Source organism: Urocampus carinirostris, unplaced genomic scaffold, assembly GCF_059441175.1.
Source record: "Urocampus carinirostris isolate Australia breed hairy pipefish unplaced genomic scaffold, RoL_Ucar_1.0 HiC_scaffold_45, whole genome shotgun sequence".
NCBI classification, from domain to species: Eukaryota; Metazoa; Chordata; class Actinopteri; order Syngnathiformes; family Syngnathidae; genus Urocampus; species Urocampus carinirostris.
The window spans coordinates 140020-147500 of record NW_028283152.1 but is presented as its reverse complement, the minus strand read 5'-3'; the positions used below and the strand labels follow the sequence as shown (position 1 = coordinate 147500).

At 60.3% G+C, this 7481-nt stretch overlaps 3 non-coding genes across 3 annotated transcripts in view; all 3 read right to left on the bottom strand.

The window, feature by feature from the left end:
- Positions 1 to 301, bottom strand: part of LOC148345434 (28S ribosomal RNA) — a 4529-nt gene extending 4228 nt beyond the window's left edge. Inside the window, exon 1 of the ribosomal RNA XR_015848592.1 lies at positions 1 to 301. This exon is cut by the window's left edge and continues 4228 nt beyond it. This is a non-coding gene — a ribosomal RNA (28S ribosomal RNA).
- A 564-nt stretch (positions 302 to 865) lies between these two features.
- Positions 866 to 1019, bottom strand: LOC148345433 (5.8S ribosomal RNA). The gene has a single exon (XR_015848596.1). It is a non-coding gene; the product is annotated as a 5.8S ribosomal RNA (ribosomal RNA).
- Positions 1020 to 2361: 1342 nt separating this feature from the next.
- Positions 2362 to 4348, bottom strand: LOC148345432 (18S ribosomal RNA). The gene has a single exon (XR_015848588.1). It is a non-coding gene; the product is annotated as an 18S ribosomal RNA (ribosomal RNA).
- Positions 4349 to 7481: the final 3133 nt, after the last annotated feature.

Here is a 7481-nt window from a genome sequence, read left to right as displayed (position 1 = left end):
GGGCTGCATTCACAAGCAACCCGACTCCGAGAAGGCCTCGCCCCGGCGAGCCGGGGGCCGCTACCGGCCTCACACCGTCCCTGGGCTGAGCCTCTATCAGAAGGACTCGGGCCCCCGAGCGGCGCCGGGCTAAAGCGGCCTTCCGTACGCCACATTTCCCTCGCCCTACCGCAGGGCGGGGATTCGGCGCTGGGCTTTTCCCTCTTCGCTCGCCGCTACTGAGGGAATCCTGGTTAGTTTCTTTTCCTCCGCTTAGTAATATGCTTAAATTCAGCGGGTCGTCTCGTCTGATCTGAGGGCGTGCGCGTAGAGCTGTGCGGTCGGGGCCGGCGCCGGGACCGGCGCCGCCGCCATACGGCCGTTGTGATCCGTGCGGGGATCCGCTTGCTCGGCGACCCTCGCCGAGAGCAGCCCCGCGCCGCACGGACACGCGACACCGACGGGCGGACGGACGCCGAGGCGCCGACCGGGACCTTTACCTGAGGAGGGCGCCGAGCGCCGCCGCCATACGGGCCGCCGCGCGGAGCCGCGCGCGCGGAGCACCTTCTCGGTATGCTAAGTACCAGCCGTACTCACCGGCAGCCGAGAAGCACCTCCGGACGCGCGGACGCGCGACACCGACGGGCGGACGGACACGGAGCGCCGCCCGAGTCTGTATTTGAGGGTACGAAGGGACGGGGGTCCCTGCGAAACCCCAGCCGCGGAGTGGGCGGGGACACGGGTCGCGCGCCACCCGCCGGGCGGACCGGCGGAATGTCGCGGAGGGCCCGAGCCTCGCCCGCGCGGACCGGGTTCTCGCGCCACCCGCCGGACGGACCGGCGGAATGTCGCGGAGGGCCCGGCCCGCGTCCGATCGATTGGAAAGCGCCGCTCAGACAGGCGTGGCCCCGGGGTAAAACCGGGGCCGCAATGTGCGTTCAAAGTGTCGATGATCAATGTGTCCTGCAAATCACATTAGTTCTCGCAGCTAGCTGCGTTCTTCATCGACGCACGAGCCGAGTGATCCACCGCTAAGAGTCGTACGTTTGGGCCCTTTTACGTCCGCCCGGGACGATCGGAGACAAATTCACGACAGGGTTTGTACCGGAGACGAACGCGCCGCGGGTGCCGTTCGGTCGCTCCCGCGAGCGAGCCCCTAACCCGCGGCGCGGTTACCGACGGGCGCGATACGCGCGACGCCGCGACGAGCCGAGCGGGTCGGGCGCGCGGCGCTGAGGCCGGCGCCCGGCGTCTCCCGCTCGGGGCCGCGACGGCGCCCGAGACGTGCGTCGGCCCGGGTAGGTCGGGCGCTCGGCGCTGAGGCCGGCGCCCGGCGTCTCCCGCTCGGGCCTGACACGACTCGGCGACCGGACTCGCCGGGTAGGTCGGGGGCTCGGCGCTGAGGCCGGCCCCCGGCGTCTCCTACCCGGACCCCGGAAGGCCATCCGACTTGGAAGCCCCGCCGCGCCGCGAAGCGACGCTTTGGGTGTTGCTACCCGTCAGCGAGTGGGTTTGGTTTACAAGGGCGGCGCGACCGCGCTGACACCGAGGGGGGACTGGCCCCCGACCCGGCCGCGGCCTGCCCGGACTATGGATGGACAGAGGAGACCGCGGCGGACCGCGCGGAACCGAACCCCCGGTGTCCGGAGCCCCGGGAGGGACTCCGGTGTCCGGGGGCCGGCCCACGCGCGCGCTACGCGGCCCCTCGAGGGCTCCGGCCGACGGACGCGTTTGGCCGGGGAAAAAGGTAGCCGGTGGGAGCACCGTTTCGTCGCCCTGAACCTTCGTCTCGGGCGGGCGTCCCGACGCCGCCGCCATACGGCCGTTGTGATCCGTGCGGGGATCCGCTTGCTCGGCGACCCTCGCCGAGAGCAGCCCCGCGCCGCACGGACACGCGACACCGACGGGCGGACGGACGCCGGGGCGCCGGCCCGAACCGTTACCTTTAAAGGACGGGAGGTCGTCGAGGCGAGTGCCGCCCCGGAAGCGCGCGCCGGAAGCGCGAGAACCGCGCCGAGCTAGGGTCGTCGGCAGAGGGGGATTCCCCGGTTACGGGGGTCCCGCGCACGGCCGCCGCCTTTCGCCCGTCGCTGGCGGTCGCCTGTCGTCGCGCCGCGCCGCGCTACTGGGGTCGTCGGACGAGCGCGCTACCCCGCTCGCACGGAGGTAGCGCGACATCGCCCGCCGCCTTTTCTCGCGTCGCGCCGCGCCGCGTGGCGCCCGCCGAACTCGCTCCGACGCGCGGCCCGGGAGTGACCCGCGCCGCGCCCCCCGTCCCGTCCCGTCCCGGTCTACCCTCTTCCTCCGCCTGCGACGACCCGCCGCCCTCGGCGTCTGGCTCGTCGGGGGTGTACCGAGGCGGATCTGCTGCCGCTCGTACGTTAATGATCCTTCTGCAGGTTCACCTACAGAAACCTTGTTACGACTTTTACTTCCTCTAGATAGTCAAGTTCGACCGTCTTCTGGCACACCGCCGGAGCCGGGGCCGGCCCCGGCGGGGACTATCCGAGGACCTCACTAAGCCATCCGATCGGTAGTAGCGACGGGCGGTGTGTACAAAGGGCAGGGACTTAATCAACGCAGGCTAATGACCCGCGCTTACTGGGAATTCCTCGTTGGTGGGAAATAATTGCAATCCCCAGGCCCTGTCACGAGCGGGGTTCATAGGATTACCCGCGCCTGCCGGCGCGGGGATAGACGACGCGCTTATACGCTCAGTGTGGCGCGCGTGCAGCCCCGGACATCTAAGGGCATCACAGACCTGTTATTGCTCATTCTCGTGTGGCTGAGAGCCACTTGTCCCTCTAAGAAGTTTTCTGCCGCCGACCGCGCGGGGGGCCGCGGTACTATTTAGTATGTTTGAGTCTCGTTCGTTATCGGAATTAACCAGACAAATCGCTCCACCAACTACGAACGGCCATGCACCACCACCCACGGTATCGAGAAAGAGCCTTCAATCTGTCAATCCTTTCCGTGTCCGGGCCGGGTGAGGTTTCCCGTGTTGAGTCAAATTAAGCCGCATGCTCCACTCCTGGTGGTGCCCTTCCGTCAATTCCTTTAAGTTTCAGCTTTGCAACAATACTCCCCCCGGAACCCAGACACTTGGTCGGTTTCCCGGGTGCTGCTCGGCGGGTCATGGGAATAACGCCGCCGGATCGCGAGTCGGCATCGTTTATGGTCGGAACTAGGACGGTATCTGATCGTCTTCGAACCTCCGACTTTCGTTCTTGATTAATGAAAACATTCTTGGCAAATGCTTTCGCTCTCGTCCGTCTTGCGCCGGTCCAAGAATTTCACCTCTAGCGGCGCAGTACGAATGCCCCCGGCCGTCCCTCTTAATCATGGCCCCAGTTCATGACAACCCACAAAATAGAACCGGAGTCCTATTCCATTATTCCCAGCTGCGATATGCAGGGGCGGCCGTGTGGCCTGCTTTGAACACTCTAATTTCCTCAAAGTAAACGCTTCGGGCCCCGCGAGTGACACCCAGCGAAGGGCATCACGGGGGCTTTTGCCGAGAGGCAGGGGCTGGGACAGACGGATGCACGCCTCGCGGCGGACCGTCAGCTCGCGTCCCGGGGTCCAACTAGGAGCTTTTTAACTGCAGCAACTTTAAAATACGCTATTGGAGCTGGAATTACCGCGGCTGCTGGCACCAGACTTGCCCTCCAATGGATGCTGGCCGATGGGTTTGTGTTCGGCTCATTCCAATTACGGAGACTCGAACGAGTCCCGTATTGTTATTTTTCGTCACTACCTCCCCGTGTCGGGAGTGGGTAATTTGCGCGCCTGCTGCCTTCCTTGGATGTGGTAGCCGTTTCTCATGCTCCCTCTCCGGAATCGAACCCTGATTCCCCGTTACCCGTGGTCACCATGGTAGGCGCAGAGTCTACCATCGAAAGTTGATAGGGCAGACATTCGAATGAGTCGTCGCCGCCTCGGGTGGGCGAGCGATCGGCACGAGGTTATCCTGAGTCAACACAAAGGGGGGGCCGGGCCGGCGGAACGAGGACCGGCGCGCGCGGAGCCGCCCGCGCCGCTTACGCCCCCGCCCGGAGAGGCGGAGGCCGGACGCGGGGGACGCGCGCGACGGCTGAGCCCCCGCCCGCCGGACACCGCGTGGGTTTTTGTGTCTGATAAATGCACGCGTCCCCGGGGCGAGGCCGGAGCCCCGCCCGCGAGTCGGCGCTCGTTTGCATGTATTAGCTCTGGATTTGCCACAGTTATCCAAGTAACGGTGGAGCGATCAAAGGAACCATAACTGATTTAATGAGCCGTTCGCAGTTTCACTGTACTGGCCATTCGTACTTAGACATGCATGGCTTAATCTTGAAAACAAGCATATGCTACTGGCAGGATCAACCAGAGTGCGTCTGCCGCCGGGGGGGCGCTGCTGGTGGCGGTGCGGCCCTGGTCCGGGACGAGGCTGTGGCTACAGCCGGGCCCGGGGGGCCGCGCGACACTCGTATACGTTCGGACGGGCTGACGAGCGGGTGTCGTGAAACGATGTTTCGCGCGGAGCCCTAGCACGCGTGGCGTCGGGCTCCGCGACGGTCGGACGTCTGGGTGTGGCTCGAGACGGAAGCTCGACCTCGGTTCGTCTTGGTTCTGCCGCCAAAAGGTTCACGCCGAGGCATGGTTTCGCAAGAGGGCCCCGCGAGTGCCAGCCGTGGATCCCGCCTCACTCGTAACTCGTATCGGATTCGTCCGGCCTCACTTTCGTTCGCACATCGGACAGTTATACGTGTGCTTTAGTAGCTTCCGTTCCCTCTTAGTGAGGCCGTCCGTACGTACCGCCCCAGCTCTTTCTGAGGCGGGTATCCACTCGGCTCGGGGGGGCCCAACGTTTGCCTAGTATCCTCGGCGCTGGAGCTTGACCCGCAAAGCCGGAGGAGCCGCACGCCCGAACACCGGCTTGCGCCGGCCGACGTGGGCCCTCCGAGGCGGGTCTCGTGTGCCAATCGCTCAGTTGGGGAACCGGCAGGCCCGTGGGCCGACGCCGGCTCACCCGGGGGTGAAGGGTGCTTCGATGGAGGCCCCCTGTCAGCCTCCGCGGAAGTCCGGCTTCAATACTTTAAAGTTTGAAAAACTTAGACATTTTTCGAGAACCGGAGCTTAGAGGGGTACATGCAAAAGCCAGGGCCGCGGGAAGCGCCCTAAATACTTCAATACTTTAAAATTTGAAAAACTTAGAAATTTTTCGAGAACCGGCATCTTCCCTCGGTAATTGCGAGATGCGAGGCCGCCCCTAGCCTCTGCTCTGTCGGACTCAATGGTCACGGGTGGCCGCTGATTAGCCCTGGTGCTCACCTCTCAAAATTGCGAGTCCCTAATATAATTCTGGCTGTCGGCTGGAGAAGGGGGTATAAAATCGGCACTTGAGGGAACGCCGGGCCCTCAAGTTCGGGGCCCTCTAGCGGATTTTTGAGGTACTGCACTCCCATTGGAAATGCATGGGCGCTCCGTCCACTACCATGTAATTCCCTCACAATATCTGCCCCTGCGTGGCCGCGGGATGCTACTGCAGCCCCGTTGGTAATGAATGGGCCTTTCGGAGGCCATAAATACAGCGCCGCTGCATGGATTTTGGCGGTACTGCTGCTGTCGCTGAAAATACATGGACCCGTCTGAATGAATGGGCCTTTCGGAGGCCATAAACTCAGCGCCTCTGCATGGATTTTGGCGGTACTGCGGCTGTCGCTGAAAATACATGGACCCGTCTGAATGAATGGGCCTTTCGGAGGCCATAAATCCAGCGCCGCTGCATGGATTTTGGCGGTACTGCGGCTGTCGCTGAAAATACATGGACCCGTCTGAATGAATGGACAAAATATAAATCAGACACTACAGAACACAAGCATAATCCAAGATTACAAAATCATCTCAGCCTTTAAAAGAAACAAAAACCTGAAAGACTACTTAGTAAAAAGTAAATTACCAGAAATCAACATAACACAAACGCAGGGCCCCACATTCTACAAACAAGCCACCACAGTTAGGAACACCGTCACCAACACAAACTACCTAATTAAACAAACAATCACACCTGCTACGGAAAACTGAAAATACATGGACCCGTCTGAATGTATGGGCCTTTCAGAGGCCATAAACTCAGCCAGCGCCGGGCCAGTGTTTGGGGTATTGTGCCCGCCACTAGTGGCTGAATACATAATAATAATAATAATAATAATAATTCCCTTGTATTGTCATTCTGTGTAACAATGTACACAGAACGAAATGTCGATTGCACTGGGCTAGTGTTGAGGGAACGTCGGGCCCTCAAGTTCGGTGGCTTGGAGCGGATTTTTGAGGTACTGCACTCCCATTGGAAATGCATGGGCGCTCCGTCCACTACCATGTAATTCCCTCACAATATCTGCCCCTGCGTGGCCGCGGGATGCTACTGCAGCCCCGTTGGTAATGAATGGGCCTTTCGGAGGCCATAAATACAGCGCCGCTGCATGGATTTTGGCGGTACTGCTGCTGTCGCTGAAAATACATGGACCCGTCTGAATGAATGGGCCTTTCGGAGGCCATAAACTCAGCGCCTCTGCATGGATTTTGGCGGTACTGCGGCTGTCGCTGAAAATACATGGACCCGTCTGAATGAATGGGCCTTTCGGAGGCCATAAATCCAGCGCCGCTGCATGGATTTTGGCGGTACTGCGGCTGTCGCTGAAAATACATGGACCCGTCTGAATGAATGGACAAAATATAAATCAGACACTACAGAACACAAGCATAATCCAAGATTACAAAATCATCTCAGCCTTTAAAAGAAACAAAAACCTGAAAGACTACTTAGTAAAAAGTAAATTACCAGAAATCAACATAACACAAACGCAGGGCCCCACATTCTACAAACAAGCCACCACAGTTAGGAACACCGTCACCAACACAAACTACCTAATTAAACAAACAATCACACCTGCTACGGAAAACTGAAAATACATGGACCCGTCTGAATGTATGGGCCTTTCGGAGGCCATAAACTCAGCCAGCGCCGGGCCAGTGTTTGGGGTATTGTGCCCGCCACTAGTGGCTGAATACATAATAATAATAATAATAATAATAATTCCCTTGTATTGTCATTCTGTGTAACAATGTACACAGAACGAAATGTCGATTGCACTGGGCTAGTGTTGAGGGAACGTCGGGCCCTCAAGTTCGGTGGCTTGGAGCGGATTTTTGAGGTACTGCACTCCCATTGGAAATGCATGGGCGCTCCGTCCACTACAATGTAATTCCCTCACAATATCTGCCCCCGCGTGGCCGCGCGATGCTACTGCTGCCCCGTTGGGAATGAATGGGCCTTTCGGAGGCCATAAATACAGCGCCGCTGCATGGATTTTGGCGGTACTGCGGCTGTCGTTGAAAATACATGGACCCGTCTGAATGAATGGGCCTTTCGGATTCCATAAACCCAGCGCCGCTGCATGGATTTTGGCGGTACTGCGGCTGTCGCTGAAAATACATGGACCCGTCTGAATGAATGGACAAAA